An 18,083-nucleotide genomic window follows, 5' to 3' on the forward strand; every position below is an offset into this window, starting at 1 on the left:
CTGATCACTCTGAACACTCTGAACCATCATCATCTCCTACTACATCTTTGCAATCTGTGACACCAATTTCTGTTTACTCTTCTACATTTTCACTTGACTCTAGTTTTGGAGCAATGGCAGGTGATGAGAGGACTCTTAAGGAGCTAGCTGCACCGGATGTCACATACCAAACATTATGCATCCAATATCCAGATGTAGATGCCCCTTTTGTTTTGAAAACTAGATTAATTCACCTTCTACCTAAATTCCATGGTTTTGCAGGTGAAGACCCTCACAAACACTTGAAGAAATTTCACATTGTATGTTCCACCATGAGACCTCAAGGTGTTCTAGAGGAGCATGTCAAATTGAAGGCATTTCCATTCTCTCTTATGGATTTGGCTAAAGACTGGTTGTATTATCTTCCACCTGGCTCTATTACAAGTTGGGACACCCTCAAGAGATTGTTCCTGGAAAAAATTTTCCCTGCCTCAATAAGAAAGGAAATATGTGGTATTAGGCAGCTGGAAAGGGAAAGTTTGTATGAATATTGGGAGCGTTTCAAGAGACTTTGTGCTAGCTGCCCCCATCATCAGATAAGTGACCAGCTCCTAATTCAGTACTTCTATGAGGGATTACACCCAATGGATAAGAGCATGATCGATGCAGCTAGTGGGGGAGCCCTAGTTGACAAGACTCCCACTGCCGCTAGAAACCTCATTGAAAATATGGCAGCTAACTCTCAACAGTTTGCTACAAGGCAAAATTCTCTCATGTCCAGGAGTGTCAATGAAATTCAAACTTCAGATTCATACAAGCTAGAGCATAAGCTAGATAAGTTGGCTTCTATGGTAAAACAGTTGGCATCCATCCAAAAGAATTCTGCTGCATATACACCTCCATCTCCATCCATTCCAGCAATGCTTTGTGGGATTTGTTCATCTACAGATCACTTCACTGATAGTTGCTCCACATTGCAAGAAACTGAATCTTCGGAAGATAATCCTCAAGCTTATGCTACTAATATTTATGCTAATAAATTCCCTTTTCAGCAGCCGCAGCAACAACAAAGCTGGGATTTATCTTCCAATAGATATAATCCCGGTTGGAGGAACCATCCTAACTTAAGGTGGGGAGGAAATGCACAGCATCAAGGCTCTAGCCAACCATCCAACAACCATTTCCAACTGCATCAAGCTGGACAAAACAAGCCATATTCAGCCCAACAACATCACCATCCATCATCTTCATCTCAACAGCACCATCAAACATCCCCTTCGCTAGCTCCTGCACCTCAAAAGAGTGAGTCATCTTTGGAAGACCTTGTGAAGCAACTCACCATGAATAATCTCAATTTCCAGCAACAGAGTCAGGCCTTCCAACAACAGACTCAAGCAAGTATCAAGACCTTGGAGAATCAAATAGGTCAACTTGCTTTATCCCTAAATCAACTTCAATCTCAAGGATCTGGCAATCTCCCTGCACAAACTGTAACAAACCCAAAGAATGTGAGTGCCATTACCTTGAGATCTGGTAATGTGATGCAAAAGCCAGAAATGCCTAAGAAGAAGGATCCTAGTTGCACTTTAGCTGTAGAAGGTGAAGGAGACGAGATTAAGAGTCAAGAGCAGCCTGCACCTATGCCCACACCATGTCAACCAAAAGTGGTAGACAAAGAGGAGAGGTCCATTCCTATTCCCTTCCTTCAAAGAATGGTTCAGCCCAGCAAGAAGCAAGAAGAGGTTGATAAAGAAATTCTGGATACTTTCAGAAAAGTTGAAGTCAATATCCCCTTGTTAGATGCTATCAAGCAAATCCCAAAGTACGCCAAATTCCTTAAGGACTTATGCACTCATAGAAGGCGGCTAAAGGGTAATGAAAGAGTGAACATGGGGAGGAATGTATCAGCTCTTTTTGAGAGGCTGAAAACTTCCATGCCTGAGAAATGCAAAGATCCAGGGACGTTTACTATTCCCTGCATTATAGGCAACAATAGGATAGATAATGCCATGCTTGATTTAGGTGCATCTATTAATGTTATGCCTTTATCTATCTTCACATCTTTGTCTCTTGGACCATTGCAGCCCACAGGTGTCATCATCCAGTTAGCAAACAGGAGCACAGCACATCCAGCTGGACTTGTGGAGGATGTGTTAGTGAGGGTGAATGTTGTCATTTTTCCAGCTGATTTTTACATCCTTGACATGAAAGAGTCAATGGATAGTGTTGCACCAATCATTTTGGGAAGTCCGTTCTTAAAGACTGCGAGAACGAAGATTGATGTGCATGTCGGATCACTTACTATGGAGTTTGGAGACAGTGTTGTCCGCTTTAACATACTGGATGCTATGAAGCACCCAAATGAAGAACACTTTGTTTTCCACATTAACCATCTTGATGAATTAATAGATGATAGTTTGTCTGAATTTCTAGGAGGAGACTCTCTCCTTAATTTTTCTGATTATGTAGATACTTACAATTGTGAATCGTGTAATAGTTCTTCTCTGTGTGACATTTGTGCTGAGATTTCTGATTATTTGAATGCAAATTCTACTACTTTCAATGTTGATGAACTTGAAAATTCCATAAGATTAGAAGGTGATGTAATGAGTACAACAAGTACAGTTGAATCTAACGTCTTTGGTTTGAATATTGCAGAGAATTTGTCAAATGAAAGTGCCAAATCACTTCCTTCTGTGGAGCAACCTTTCACATTGGAGTTGAAGCCCCTACCAAAACATTATGAGAAGCTACCGGTCATTATTTCCACCAAGCTTTAAGGCAATCAAGAGGAGATATTGTTGGAAGTAATTAAAAGGCATAAAAGAGATATTGGATGGACTTTAGCTGACATTCCTGGTATTAGCCCTCTCCTGTGCATGCACAAAATTCTGTTGAAAGAGGGGACTAAACTAGTGAAGCAGCTTTACAGAAAGAGGAAGAGGAAAAGGAAGCCACAACTCCAAGAACTAAAAGCGCTGCACTTAGGAGCATATGAAGACTCAAGAACCTACAAGGAGAGAACCAAGCAGTATCATGATAAATTGATAGGTTGAGGAGAGTCCTGTACAGGTCAAAAGATGCTTCTATTCAACTTATGTCTCAAGTTTATGACTGGAAGGCTGCATTCCAGGTGGATTGGTCCATCCACAGTTACACAAGTATTTCCTGATAGTGTAGTGGAAATCAAGAGTGAATCCATTAACAAATGTTTCATAGTGAATGGACATCACCTGAAGCATTTTTTGGAGAACTCAGTTCCCTTGGAAGAAATTGAAGAGGTGGATGTGTACTCCCCCATCATTTCCTTCAACCAAGACCCCTGTCATGAGTAAATCACTTCGCACGTCAAGCTAATGACGTTAAAGAAGCGCTTTGTGAGAGGCAACTCACACGTGAATAAGGAATTTTGTTCTTTCCCTTTGCATTCTTTCAATTGAGTTTTTGTTCTTATTTGTTTTCATTTGTAGATAGATTTCTGATATAATTCAATTTTGTGTAAATAATTTTCTGTGGACTCAGAATTTTTGCAGGGATTGTGGCAGCAACAAACACTTTGGGTACTCATTCATGCTTGGTACAATTCGTTTTTCGTGAGAGGGCCACTTTCATAGGCCATAATGGTCACTTTGGCTCAAGGTAAGCATGTTTCTCTCTCTGTAGTTCCCACATTTAAGAGTGAAAGTGGCTACTTTGCCACCCAGGAGGTCAATAGTTTGCGCATGGACACTTTGAAGTCCAATAGTAGCCACGCGCAAATTCACTTTGAATTTTGGCTTACTGTAGTTGCCACTTTCTCACTTTTAAGTGGCCACGCACACTTGTCCCACAAAATAACCCACTGAAGTTCCCACTTTGAAGCCCCATAGTAGCCACGCGCAAATTCACTTTGAATTTTGGCTTACTGTAGTTGCCACTTTCTCACTTGAAAGTGGCCACGCACACTTGTCCCACAAAATAACCCACTGGAGTTCCCACTTTGAAGTCCCATAGTAACCACGCGCATATGCCCACACACAACCTCACTGTAGTTGCCACTTTCTCACTTGAAAGTGGCCACGCGCACCACACTTTGGGCCAGCCCACTGCGCGCACCTCCTAAAATCCCTCAAAGTCACAACACCCACTTCACATCACTCACTACAAACACCCACTCAAGCACTTCACTCACAACGCACTTCATGATGCACCTCCTCCACCTAACAAAATTGAGTTTTTGCAACCTCAATCCTCACATTTTCACTTCCGCCGCCACACCCAAAGCTCCAAGCAAGGTAAATCTCTCACCCTCTCTTAATTCATGGGTTAGGGTTCTTGGATCCCCAATTTGGGGCTTTTTAATTGTGCCCTTATATGTTGAAATTGATGTGAATTTCTTGTTTAATTAAGCATTCTTGTATGAATTAGAGTGGGTGAGGTCCTTTAATTGAACCCAATGACCATGTTTGGCTGCCACCATGTTCAATGTTCCTACTTTTGTCCCCAAAAGTGGCCACGCCCATTTCCATTTGCTATGAATCTCATTTGTTGTTTTCGTTATGCCCATTCCCTTTATTTTTATGTTCTCAAACATGCCCATTATGTCATTCCTTTTCATACTCATGCATGTTGATGTCTAAATTCAGTTCATGTCCATTTACATTGAGTTCTAACCTCTCCATTTTGCTGTATTGCTTCTCAAATTCCATGGTATTTTGTTATTATTGCACTTGATTCTCATGCCTCTTCTATAATTAGCTCTGATTGTTGGCCTTTCTGGGTGTTGAACATGCTTTTCGTGACTTTAATTTCACTATTGTTGTGTTATGGCCCTTAAACTTAGCAGCCACATTGTGTTCTATAGTCAATTGCTATACAAGATGAACGTTTGCCACACCTTTTATGTTGTACTTAATTGCAATTGTATGTATCATTTGAGCTCTATGCTTTGCCTATAGAATGCATCTTTTATGGACTTAATCCCAATGCACCCAGAGATGCCCCCAGCTCCAGTTCCTCAGAGGAAGCAGAAGAAGCAGAGGAAGATGAAGACACCACCTCATCCACCTCTGATGAAGATGCCACTTAGTCTACCTTTCGTGTTTTCTTTTCTTTCTCTGCTTAGATGCCCTCAATTCCATCAGGAAGAGCATCATTGTGCCCTGAAATTTGAGTACATTATCTATAAAAGGGGGGTGAACTCTTTGTCTCTATTTTACATTTATTTGTAGCTTCCTTTTCCTGCACCGTACAAGATAAAATACAAAAATAAATCCTTATTTCATTTCTTCTATTTTCCTTTTAATTTACTTCCCTTTTGTAATTTTGCTCTTATGCTCTGATTGCATTTCCCATCCAACTCTTACTCATTCTCATTTTTGTACATATTTATTGTCCCTACCATTTTGAGCATATTTTCTTGTCGGGTGAATTGTACTCTCATTTTGCAAGTTATTATCACCTTTGCCATGGTAGTGAATTGGGCCTTTTTACTTCTTTTTCTGTGTGCATATTACATGTATTGTTGCATTCATCCTCTAGAACTTGCCTTGTTTCTTAATTGAATATGCATTGTGCAATTTTCCATCTAGATGATTGAGGCCTACTTTGCACATACCCTTCCCCCCACCCTTGCACTTCATTTCCTTGTTCCCCACTTCTTGCTTTTGCCAAACTTAGTCAACAAAATAATTCCCTTTCCTTAATAGAGGTATTTCTTTTGAGTTGCCTCAAGATTGAGTGCAAGAAACTAAGTTTGAGGTGTTGATTATGCTTGTAGTTGCTTGAGGACAAGCAATGTCTTAAGTTTGGGGTGGTGGACAACATACATGTTCATAATACATGTAAAAAAAAATATGATTGTCAAAGTTCATAGCATCACAAAAATATGAATGAACGAATGAAAAAGGATAAAAAAAAGAAAGAAAAATATAGCAAGGCTTTTGAGTTGAAAATGGATTTCCACATAAGGCAAATTAAAAAAAATATGGTGGAAGAATGCTTGAACCTCATTAGCTACATCATTTAAGGCATTCCAGTCTAGTTGTTGTACTAAATCACTCAAAAGAACTCCCTCCTCTTGAGTACCCACTTGATCTTGTGACCCTTCTTGATTAAATTTGAGCCTATCCTAACCCCATTTGTGACCAACAAAGCCCTCATGATAGGTGGTTCATTGTGTCTAGGCAAAGGAGATTGAGAATATGGGCAAGCCTATGGTAGGGTGAGGCTAAATACATGGATTAAGGGGAAACACTTAGCCTGAAATGTTATTGAGTGATGAGTGAAACACCAACTTGTGAGATGAATAGTTTCTTTGCATTATGTGAGTCACATGAAACCTTGCTTGATTCGTTCATTTCAATTTAGTGGAACTTTGCATGGAATATTTGACATGAATATGATTCCTCTGTTGAATGAGTCTATCGTTGTGAAGATGTTGGAAATGCTAATTAAAGCATCAAGTTGAAATGAAAATCTCTAAAAAAATTTTTTGGATAAATCCAACCCTCTTCATTTGATTTGCTTGAATTTTGATTTGCTTGAGGACAAGCAAAAGTTTAAGTTTGGGGTTGTGATGAATCCACTTTTTATTATATTTTTACTTGCCTTTTTGGTGCTCCTTGATAGAAAAAATGGACTTAGATAGTGCAAATAATATAGAAATCACATTTTGAGTAAATATCATAGGTTTATTAATTTTTGGTTAATTTGCATTTAATTACATAGATATAGATTGCAATTTTAATTATCTTGATAATTTTGCAGAGTTCCCAAGTTAATTCTGAGATATCTTGACCCTTGGATGAAAGTTGCCTCCAAAGTAGCCACTTTTAGGAGCAAAAGTGGCAACTACAGCAAGTCTAGGCATTAAAGGTTCCAAAATAGCCACTTTCAAGTCCAAAAGTGGCAACTCCAGAGAGCTCCAGGGACGCCAAATTGGATGCATTTTGCACGTGGCCACTATTGCCTTTCATAGTGGCTACATGCATCCAAAGTTCTCACTTTCAAGTTCAATAGTAGCAAGTCCAGGAAGCCCAGGACGCCACTCTCTGAAGCATGATGCGCGTGGCCACTATTGCCTTTCAAAGTGGCTACGCGCATCCAAAGTTCCCACTTTCAAGTCCAATAGTGGCAACTCCCAAGAATTGACAAACTTACGAGAATTGTGCGTGGATACTTTCAAGGCCCAAAGTGGACACTTTCAAAGGCAAAAGTGAACACTTTGCTGACATGTCATCCACTATAAATAGATTTTAGGAATTAGGGTACGGGACTTTTGATACTTTTACATTTTACACAATTTTTTCTTTGCCAAATTGAGACATTCTTCCAGAACATTGGAGTCTTGGGTGACAGCCAAGTAAGGATGGCAATGGGTAAAGTACCCGATAGGCACCCGCAAAATTTACCCACAATGGGTATGGTATTTACCCGCTTTACGGGTACAGGTATGGGTGTGTGTAAAAACCCGCAAATTTTAATGGGGATGGATGCGGGTATGGGTATCTAAGTACCCACCCCGCCCCATACCCGCATATATATATATATGCTTGAACTTTATTCTACAATTATGCATTGAATTTTTGTATTATTATATTACTTATATGAAGTTATATAAGATTAATATAAAAATATATTTAATAATAAAGTAAACCAAATAATTTATTTTGGTTTATATTTTTAATAGAAAAATTTATTTACTATTTTATATCATTTAATTAGGCTAACACAATTTAATTATTACATAGTTAATATAAGATTGACTTTTTTTAAAATATTATTTATATATGACACACATAAAATATTTTTTACACAAATATTTTTGTTAATAAAATCATATTGATGTTTAAATCATAAAGTGAATGATAAATAATAAATATATTATAAATATTTTATAAATTTTACAATCACCTACTATTACCGTAAACTTATTATTTATTAATAATATTTAAATTTTATTTTTATATTTTAATTTAAAATAATATTTTTTTATGTAACATATGTATTGCAAGCACAACTATAATCTATTGAATCTAAATAATATTATTCTTACTATTTATTCACATTCAAAGAAGTTTTTGAAAAGATATAAATATAAAAAATTATTATTAATTTTATTTGTTAATTTTTTTAAGATAAAAAAGTATAATTTTTTTAATATACATGTATATTTCTTTATTATAAAATTTTATTGTAACTATTTATCTTTTATTCAAATTCTTTTTTTTAAAATTTATATACATTATAAATATTTAATTCACTAAAATAATTTTTCAAAAATTTATATTTTTGATAAAATACTTTCATATAGTATATGAGTTAAAAAATACTAGTATTAATATATATATATATTAATTATATTATATTATTTTAATTAAATCTATTATTTTTCTTACAATTTCAAATTCAAAAGTTAAAAAAAATATTTTATGTATCAACTTTCTGTTGTTAGTATTGAACTTCTCTACTCTAACTCTATTCTCATTTTCAATGTCTGTCTCGCTAAAACTTAATAACTATGAAATGTTATTCATTAGAGTTAGTTGTTAATGTCGTCACAAGAGGTTACTAAGTGATCCCACACGAAGGGACAACCATTGTACAAATCTATTTCGTTGTCGTTCTGACATTACCAACAATCAAATCTCACACAAGATAGGATTATCACTGACAAATAACTTGTGTGTTTAATTTTGCTTATTGTTTCTAAGAATTTTAGTTTAGAAAATTATTATATTAAGATACATTTAACATTTATGATCTTTGAATATTTGTTTTTTATCTATATTTGTACCTTGTTCGGCAACTACATATTGAATTTTTGTATTATTATGCTACTTATGTGAAGTTATATAAACATATTTTTCTTTATAAATATTTTTTTCTCAAACAAGTGCGGGTAATGGGTACAAGACGGGTATGCGGGTACCCAGAAGGTACGGGTACAAGGATTAATGTTCATACCCACGCGGGTATGGGGATGGGTACTGTAGTACCCTACCCATACCCTACCCATTGCCATCCCTACAGCCAAGGGTCCTCTATAGGTTTTAATTTCCAATTTCTCTTTTGATTTTGGTTGAATTTACATTAATGTTACTTACGTTCTTGCATTTCTTTCTTTCATTTGTGAAGCCCATCCATATGGAGAGCTAAACTTCCTTGTAATTCCTAGTCAATACACATGAATCTTAAATTCTTGGGATTAATTGCAATACAAATCTTTCTTTCCTTGAATTTATTGACCCCAATCTTTGAATGAAATGGAATTTGCATGAAGGGAACATTGCTTAATGAATCCTAAATTACCCAACAAAATTCTAATTCAAAATTGCTTAATTTTGATTAATCCTTGAGGTTGCTTAATCTTGGGATAGAGATTGGAGCCCATTAAGATGCTTAATTTTAATTGGGATGTTAAAGTTAATTTTCGCTTGTTAGATTAACTTAATTCAAGGGAAAGAAAGGGGATTATTGAATCATTTGAAAGAATAATGATGGAACTCATTGATTGACTAGGAATTACTCATTTTAATTGATTAAATTTCACTAGTTTACATTTTGCTCTTGATTAAAATCTGGAAATTGACAAACCTCCCCCCAATTTAGTTGCTTTAAAATATATGTTCACACTTGTTCGATGTATGTTCCCAACAAAAAATTCCTTGGAGACGACCTAGGACAACACCCTAGTACTGCATTTATTTCTTTGCATATTTGATGAGGATTAACGACAATCTTTTGCATGACGAGTAGCGAAATTCGTTTCATCAAAGACCACTTTTACATGCCCATTCGGTACATTTGCATATAGGAGAATGCCATTCGGGCTTTGCAATGCTCCCGGTATATTTCAAAGATGCATGTTGAGCATATTTTCTGATTTGGTTGAGCATTGTATTAAAGTATTCATGGATGACTTTACTGTATATGGGTCATCATTTTCTGCAAGTTTAGGAAACTTGGATAGAGTTTTACTAAGATGTATAGAGACGAACCTTGTTCTGAACTTTGAGAAATGCCATTTTATGGTTAGGCAGGGGGTAGTCTTAGGACATATAATATCTGAGAAGGGAATTAAGGTAGATCCTGCTAAGCTTAATGTCATTTCACAGCTTTCTTACCCCTCTTGTGTGTGAGAGGTACGTGCATTTCTTGGCCATGCAGGTTTCTACAGGCGCTTTATCAAGGATTTTTCCAAGATAGCCCTTCCTCTCTCCAAGTTACTGCAGAAAGATATTGATTTTGAGTTTGGAGCCAAGTGCAAAGAGGCATTTAATTGTCTTAAGACAGCCTTGACCACAACCCCCATCATTTAGCCACTAAACTGGACACTTCCATTTGAGCTCATGTGTGACGCATCCAATTTTGCTGTGGGTGTTGTTTTAGCACAGCAATTTAGTAAGGATCCACATGTCATTTATTATGCATTTTGGACTTTGGATCCTGCACAGTGTAACTATACCACAACTGAAAAGGAACTATTGGCCATAGTATTTGCGTTGGATAAATTTAGATTATACTTGCTAGGGTCAAAAGTTGTGTTTACTGATCATTCTGCTCTTAAGTTTCTTTTGAAAAAGACAGATTCAAAGCAAAGGCTAATAAGCTGGATGCTTCTACTTTAAGAATTTGATGTAGAGATTAAGGATAGAAGTGGAGCACAAAATTTGGTGGCAGATCATTTAAGCAGGATATAGGGAGTCCCTGAACTCACTGCTCTAAAAGATGATTTCCTTGATGAGCAACTATTAGAGTTGTGTACTTCAAAATTGCCTTGGTTTGCTGATATTGTAAATTTTTTAGTTGCAGGAGTTTTTCCAGCAGATGCACGAAGGAGTAAAAGGGAAAAGATCAAGAATGATGCCAAGCATTACCTTTGGGATGACCCCTATTTGTGGAAGTTATGTAGTGATCAAGTGATTAGGAGGTGCATTCCTGAGGAAGAAACTACATCAGTTTTGCATTTCTGCCATGCATCCACGGTAGGAGGCCACCTTGGACCCCAAAGGACTGCAAGGAAAGTACTGGATGCAGGTTTTTATTGGCCTACAACCTTCAAGGACTCTTGGCAAGTGTGTTCTACATGTGAGAAATGCCAAAGAACTGGAGGGGTAATCACCCTGAAGCATGAAATGCCTCAACAATCCATTTTATACTGTGATGTATTTGATGTTTGGGGTATAGACTTCATGGGTCCTTTCCCTCCTTCCTTTGGTTTCTTATATATTTTGCTTGCTGTAGACTATGTCTCTAAGTGGGTAGAGGCTAAGCCCACAAGAACTAATGATTCAAGAGTGGTTGCAGATTTTGTGCGTACTCATTTGTTTTGTAGGTTTAGAGTACCTCAAGCTTTGATTAGTGACCAAGGTACCCACTTCTGCAATAGAACCATTGAGACTCTACTGAGAAAGTATGGAGTAGTGCACAAAATATCTACACCTTATCACCCTCAAACCAATGGGCATGATGAGCTCTCCAATAGAGAAATTAAGAAAATCTTGGAAAGAATTGTGCAGCCAAATAGGAAAGACTGGAGCAAGTGTCTTGATGATGCTCTTTGGGCTCATAGAACAACATACAAGGCTCCTTTGGGAATGTCACCTTATAGAATTGTCTATGGAAAAGCCTGCCACCTCCCAGTAGAGGTAGAACATCGTGCTTATTGGGCAGTGCGAGCTTGCAATATGGACATAGACAAAGCTGGAGAACAAAGGAAATTGCACTTGCAAGAATTAGAAGAACTTCGCCTTGAATCATATGAAAATTCCAGAATATATAAAGAGAAAACAAAGGCCTTTCATGATGGAAAAATAGCAAGGAAAGAGTTTTTCATAGGTCAAGAGGTTTTGCTGTTCAATTCTCATTTGAAGCTCATGCCTGGAAAACTTAGATCTAGGTGGATCGGACCTTTCATTGTGACTTCCATTTCTCCCTATGGAGCAGTGGAGGTAAAAAGTGAATCCACAAACAAGTTTTTTAAAGTGAATGGCCATCGCCTAAAGGCTTTCCATGGGAATCCTACACTTGAGGCTAATGTGGAGGAAGTTTTCCTAGAGCAACTTCCAGCTGTTCTTGATTCTTTAGTTATTTTGGAGTGAGAGCTCCATAAAACGTCAAGCTAGTGACGTTAAAGAAGCGCTTTGTGAGAGGCAACTCACAATTTTTATAGCACTTTCTAGTTCTCTTTTAATTTCAATAAGCATTCTTTCATTTGAGCTGTGTTACTAGTCATGTTGCTTAGTTCATGCTGCACAAACATTTTGTTCAACAGTTGACTCATTATTTGATTGATGATTTGTTCATAATTTTTGTAGAGGGAAAATTGCTTTTATTTGGACTCAATTTATGCATATATTCATGGAAGTCCAAGTAGAGAGGGAGGAATAATCATTTCCATGGCACCAAGCATTCACTTTAGAAAGAATTTTGAAGTTTGCCATGAAGGTAATCACTTTCCCAAGCCATAGTGGTCACTTTCCACCAAGGTATGTGACTTTGCTCTCTGTAGTTCTCACTTTCAATTTCCATTGTGACGACTTTGAAGGCTTTTAATTTCATTGGTCTGCGCGTAACTACTATGAAAGTTCATAGTAGCCACGCGCAGCACTCTGGGAAAATACATATGAAGGGCGCCTCTGTAGTGGTCACTTTGAACTTTCATAGTAACCACTACAGAAACTATTTTTGAACATTTGATGTGCGCAGTTACTATGAAAGTTCATAGTAACCACGCGCAACCTCTTTTGAAATAGCTGAGAAAGGCGCCTCTGGAGTGATTACTATGAAAGTTCATAGTAACCACGTGTACCCCATTTTTGCTAAAACCCTTGCGCGTGGCTACTATGATTCTTTAGAGTAACCACGCCCAACATTTTTATATAAATAGGGCCCCTTTCACGTTCACTCTCACTCTTCATTTCTAAGAAATCTTCACTCTTCTTCCAATTTCCTGAGCACCCACTCCCTCGAATTCAATTCCTTGCATTTGAACGTCAATTCCCTGCACTTTTGCACTTGATTGGAACTCCAATCCAGGTAATTTCCTCTTCCTTACTCTTTGCGTTAGGGTTCTTCATTTTTCAATTGGGGATTTTTTATTAGAACCAATTTTAATTGAAATTACTGGTTAGAATCAGTTTCTGTAGGGATAATTACATGATTTTAAGTTAGTAGGGTGATTAATTGACTCTGTGTATGTAAATTGACGTGTTTGAACCCTAGGGTAGCTACTTTCATAATTCGTAGTGATTACTCTGTATGTAATGTTGAAATTTTGCTTCCCCTAAGTTCGTTTTAGTCTGGAATGTGATTTATATGCATTTTTGTTCTAGAGTAGTGTTAGTCTAAAATTTTGCATTTTTCCTTGTGAATTTAAAGTGTTTTTGTTCTAGAGTAGTCACTATCAACATTCATAGTAACTACTCTCTGTGAATATATTATGTTCTGCTCATTTCATTCACTCATTGCTGATCTGATTCAGTTGCACTACCATGTAATTAGATTTTCACTCACTCCTTGCTCTGAATTTCGAAAATCTGATTTGAAATTAGACCCATATTGCTGCACATGTGATGATGCAAGATTTTGCTACTCGTTATGCACAAAGATTGTCGTTAATCCTCATCAAATATGCAAAGAAATGTATGCAATACTAGGGTGTTGTCCTAGGTTGTCTCCAAGGAATTTTTGGTTGGGAACATACATCGAACAAGTGTAAACATATATTTTAAAGCAAGTAAATTGAGGGGAGGTTTGTCAATTTCCAGATTTTAATCAAGAGAAAAATGTAAACTAGTAAAATTCAATCAATTAAAAAGAGTAATCCCTAGTCAATTGTTGTTCGCAATCTACACTAGCAAGTGCACTAGGATTGCAGTAAGTAATGAGTAAATTTAAGATCCAAATATCGTCTCCACAGGGAATTTAGGTTTCAAATACCACTTCATAGAATTATAACCATTTAAGTTTTTTCGGAATTGGAAGGAGAGTAGTAACATGTAATAACAGCAAACTAGAACAATTAAAAGTAAAATGAACTTGTAGAAAACAGAACAATGAACAAACAGTTATGTGATAACAGAGGAAGAAACCATAGCTAGGGAATTGCTTCACCAAAACTCCAATGTTTAATCAATAAAGTTCTGAACTAACAAGCAATTGGAAAGAATGACAATCAGTTTCACATTATATTATTCAGAGGTTAATTCCTTAACTCAGTGAACCTAACATTCAATTAAACCATTCTAGTTCCTTAGATCTGATTCAATTCAATATTGCTTTAAGTGTAAGAAACCAGAAGATTGCAAGATCAAAGCCTCTTATCCCTAAGAAAACTATAATCTCGGTGATTGGTTTAGATTTGAAGAACAAATTCAATTTCCATTGACAAGAGTTCCTCTGAATTTAGTTAATCAAATTTCCATTCAATTTCCACGTGAAGTGCAGAATCAATCACTCAATCTATTCCAAAGCTTGAAATTCAATTCCAAATCAATTCAACATGTTCATTTCAGATCTACAATCCCTAACTATGAACGAATTACACAGCCATGGCAGCAGAGAAAAGAAAAGAAAGAGAAGAAGAAAATCAGAATCGCCATGGAAGCTTGCTCCACTCCAATTCCTCTTCGTGAAGCTCTGAAATTCGAATCCCCATTCCTCTCTCTCACTTCCTCTAACGAGAATCTAACTAAAAAAACTGAAAATGAACAGAATCCCTTTTTTTTGGATCGTTTATGGTATTTATAAAATTTCCCAGATTTTCACGTTATTACTTTTATGAGAAATAGTAGTTACGTAGAGAGTTTTTGGTTGCGCGTTAACACTTTTCCTAGAAATAGTGACCACGCGCAACTTCCTGATATTGAGAGCTCTCTGGAACTATCACTCTTGATGATAAAAGTGACAACGCAGAGCCAAGGTAGTTGCGCATTATCACTATTGCTGATAAAAGTGACTACGCGCAAGTCGCCAAGTTGAAGACTCTCTGGAACAATCACTTTTGATGACAATAGTGGTTACACAGAGCTTTCCTGATATTTTGCCTCTCTAGAACTATCACTTTTAATGATAAAAGTGGTAACGCCCAGGCTTCACTTCTTCTTTGAGCTCTGAAGTGATCACTTTCACTGACAATAGTTATCACGCCCAGTCTGCAATTTCTTATTCTTGTGTTTTTGGAGTTCAGACTTGCTTCTTTCCTCTTCCTTGTCATCAAACCTCCATGGATATGATCCTTGCTCAATTTATTCCTGCAAAAACAAGATTAAAAACTTAATTCCTAAGCAAAAATTTCACAATTGCTAAAATAACTACAAATTTAAACAAAACTTCAATTTCTTCTCTTTTTCTGAGTTTTTCTCCTTTTTTTTATATATTTTTCTTATCAATTGTGTTAGAATTATGCTAAAATATCAGTCAAAATATGGATCATCAATCAATGAGTTCTATCACTATTCTTCTAAATGATTCAATAATCCCCTATTTTTCCCTTGAATTAAGTTAATCTAACAAGCAAAAATTAACTTTAGCATCCCAATTAAAATTAAGAATCTTAATGGGCTCCAATCTCTATCCCTAAGATTAAGCAATCTCAAAGATTAATCAAAATTAAGCAATTTTGTATTAGAATTTCGTTTGGGTAATTTAGGGTTCATTAAGCAATGTTCCCCTCATGCAAATTTCATTTCATTCAGAGATTGGGGTTAATAAATCCAAGGAAATAAAGAGTAATATTTCCATTAAACCCAAGAATTCAAAAACCATGTGAGTTGACTAGGAATTACAAGAGAATTAGCCCTTCATATGGATAGGCTTCACAAATGAAAGAAGGAAATGCAGAAACGTAAGCAACATCAATGTAAAATCAATAATCAAAGGGAAATTGGAAATTAAAAACCTATAATGGACCCCTGGCTGTCACCCAAAGATCCTAAGCTCTGCAAAATGCTCCAAAAGTGGCAAAAGAATCTAAGGAAATATAAAAGCCCCCGTACCCTAATTTCTCAAATTCTATTTATAGTGCAGAAATTTTTGCCCAAAGTGATAACTATGGTTTCATAGTGATAACGCGCAGCGTTCCAAAGTGATTACGCACATTTCATAGTGATAACGCGCAAGGTCTGTGATTTTAGCCTCTTTGGAGTTATCACTTTGGCTTCATAGTGTTTACGCGCAGGTCCTGTGTTTTTGCCCTCTCTGGAGTTGTCACTTTGGCATCAGAGTGATAACTTTGGCTGCTCCAGAGTGTCTACTATGGTTCCATAGTAGCTACGCGCAGGATCTTATACTTTTTGACCTTTCTTGAGTTGTCACTATGGGTTCATAGTGATCACTCTGGTCTACCTTTCTGGAACAAGCTTGCTGTAGTGTTCACTATGGACTCCAAAGTGATCACTTTCACCTCAAACTTTCTCAAATGCTAAAAATCCATGGAAAAAGTATAGAAACTCCTGCACAATTATTCAAATGATCAAAATTACAAACTATATCTATGTAAATTAATGTAAATTAACCTAAAATTAAGAAATCTATTATAAATTGACCAAAATGATATTTTTATGTTATTTACAACCCTAAGTTTACTTTTTTCTATTAAGAAACATTAAAATAACAAGTAAAAATCCAATAAAATGGGGATTCATCAACATGCTTTTTACCTTAGCTGATCTAGTGGAATTCATCCTATGCATAGCTGCTCTCTGTATTTTACATGTCACAGCTTGATTCAAAAGTTGGTAATTCTTTGTTGGATCCAAATGCACTCTGTGTTTAAATTTTTTAGACCATCAAATGAACCTCTTTTGCAGACCATTAATTCACTATATAACATGTGCTTTTCTGCATTTTACACACATGAATTATGGATTTCATTTTGAAACTGTTTTTGCTGTCATAGTAATTACCTGCCAACACATAGTAATCACTTTGGGCTAAAAACTATTTCCTTCTCAACTGGACCTAATTTGTTGCTTGAACTTGTAAATGTTATGTGTCTGGAAAATCATTCTCATATTCAAATTCAAGCAAATTTTATTTATTTATTTATTTATTTTTTGACATGTAATATTGACATGTAAAATCCTCACCACCCCAAACTTGAGGGCTTGCTTGTCCTCAAGCAACTACAATCATAATCAGCACCCCAAACTTAATTTATTGCATTCACTCTTGATGCAACTCAAAAGAAATACCTCTATTAAGGGAAGGAAGATGTTTTTGCAGATTAAGTTTGGCAAAAGAAGGAATGTAAAACAAGGGAAGTTAGGTGTAAAGGTGTTGAAGGGTTGGTGGGTGCGTGCAAAGATGGCCTCAATCAGCTAGATGGAAGATTGCATAATGCATATTCAATTAAGAAGCAGGGCAAGTTCTAGAAGATGAATACAAATATACATGTAAATTGCACACAGAAAGGAATTTAAAGGCTCAATTCTCTACCATGGTGAAAGGTGATAATTACTTAACAATATGTGATTACAATTAACCTTACAAGAAAATATGCGCAGCATGGTAGGAACGAAAATATTCAAAAATAGAGGATGATCATGAGTGGAACGGGAAGTGCAATCAAAATATAACTATGGAATTACAAAACTGGACTATATTAAAAGAGAGATAAGGAAAATATTTTTGTATTTTCATTTAACACTGTGCACGAAAATTAGACTAAGAACAATGAAAATAGAGATAAAGAGATCACCCCCCTTTCATAGAAAGTAGAATCACAACTCAGGGGTCAAATTCATGCTCCTCTTGATGGAACTGAGGGCACTTTCTGCACAAATATTCATAGAATGCAGTATAGGGAGCAAATATAAAGCCAGAAAATAGAATAGATATATATAAACGAAAATGTTGGAGATGTTCAGATTAAGAGGAACAATAAGAAAATAAAGCAGTAAAGGTGAAAACTGAAATGTATGATATTTACAAGGAATTGATGGTTAGTAGTAAATACAGGGAAATAGCAGAAAGTAAGTGAAAAGTGAGTGCAGTGAAAAAGAAAAAAACTAAGACTAGATAGCATCTTCATTGGAGCTGGAAAAGGAAGAATCATCATCATCATCTTCTGCTGCTACTGCTGCTGGAAGGTCGTCATCTGAGGTATTGGAGCTGTTGTC

General features: G+C 36.3%; 1 non-coding gene across 1 annotated transcript; it reads right to left on the minus strand.

Moving 5' to 3' along the window:
• Nucleotides 1-472: 472 nt before the first annotated feature.
• On the minus strand, nucleotides 473-577 carry LOC113860362. The gene has a single exon (XR_003503814.1). It is a non-coding gene; the product is annotated as a small nucleolar RNA R71 (small nucleolar RNA).
• Between the last annotated feature and the right edge of the window lie 17,506 nt (nucleotides 578-18,083).

This window comes from Abrus precatorius, unplaced genomic scaffold (genome assembly GCF_003935025.1).
Source record: "Abrus precatorius isolate BTA unplaced genomic scaffold, Abrus_2018 Scaffold2, whole genome shotgun sequence".
In the NCBI taxonomy this organism is placed as follows: domain Eukaryota; kingdom Viridiplantae; phylum Streptophyta; class Magnoliopsida; order Fabales; family Fabaceae; genus Abrus; species Abrus precatorius.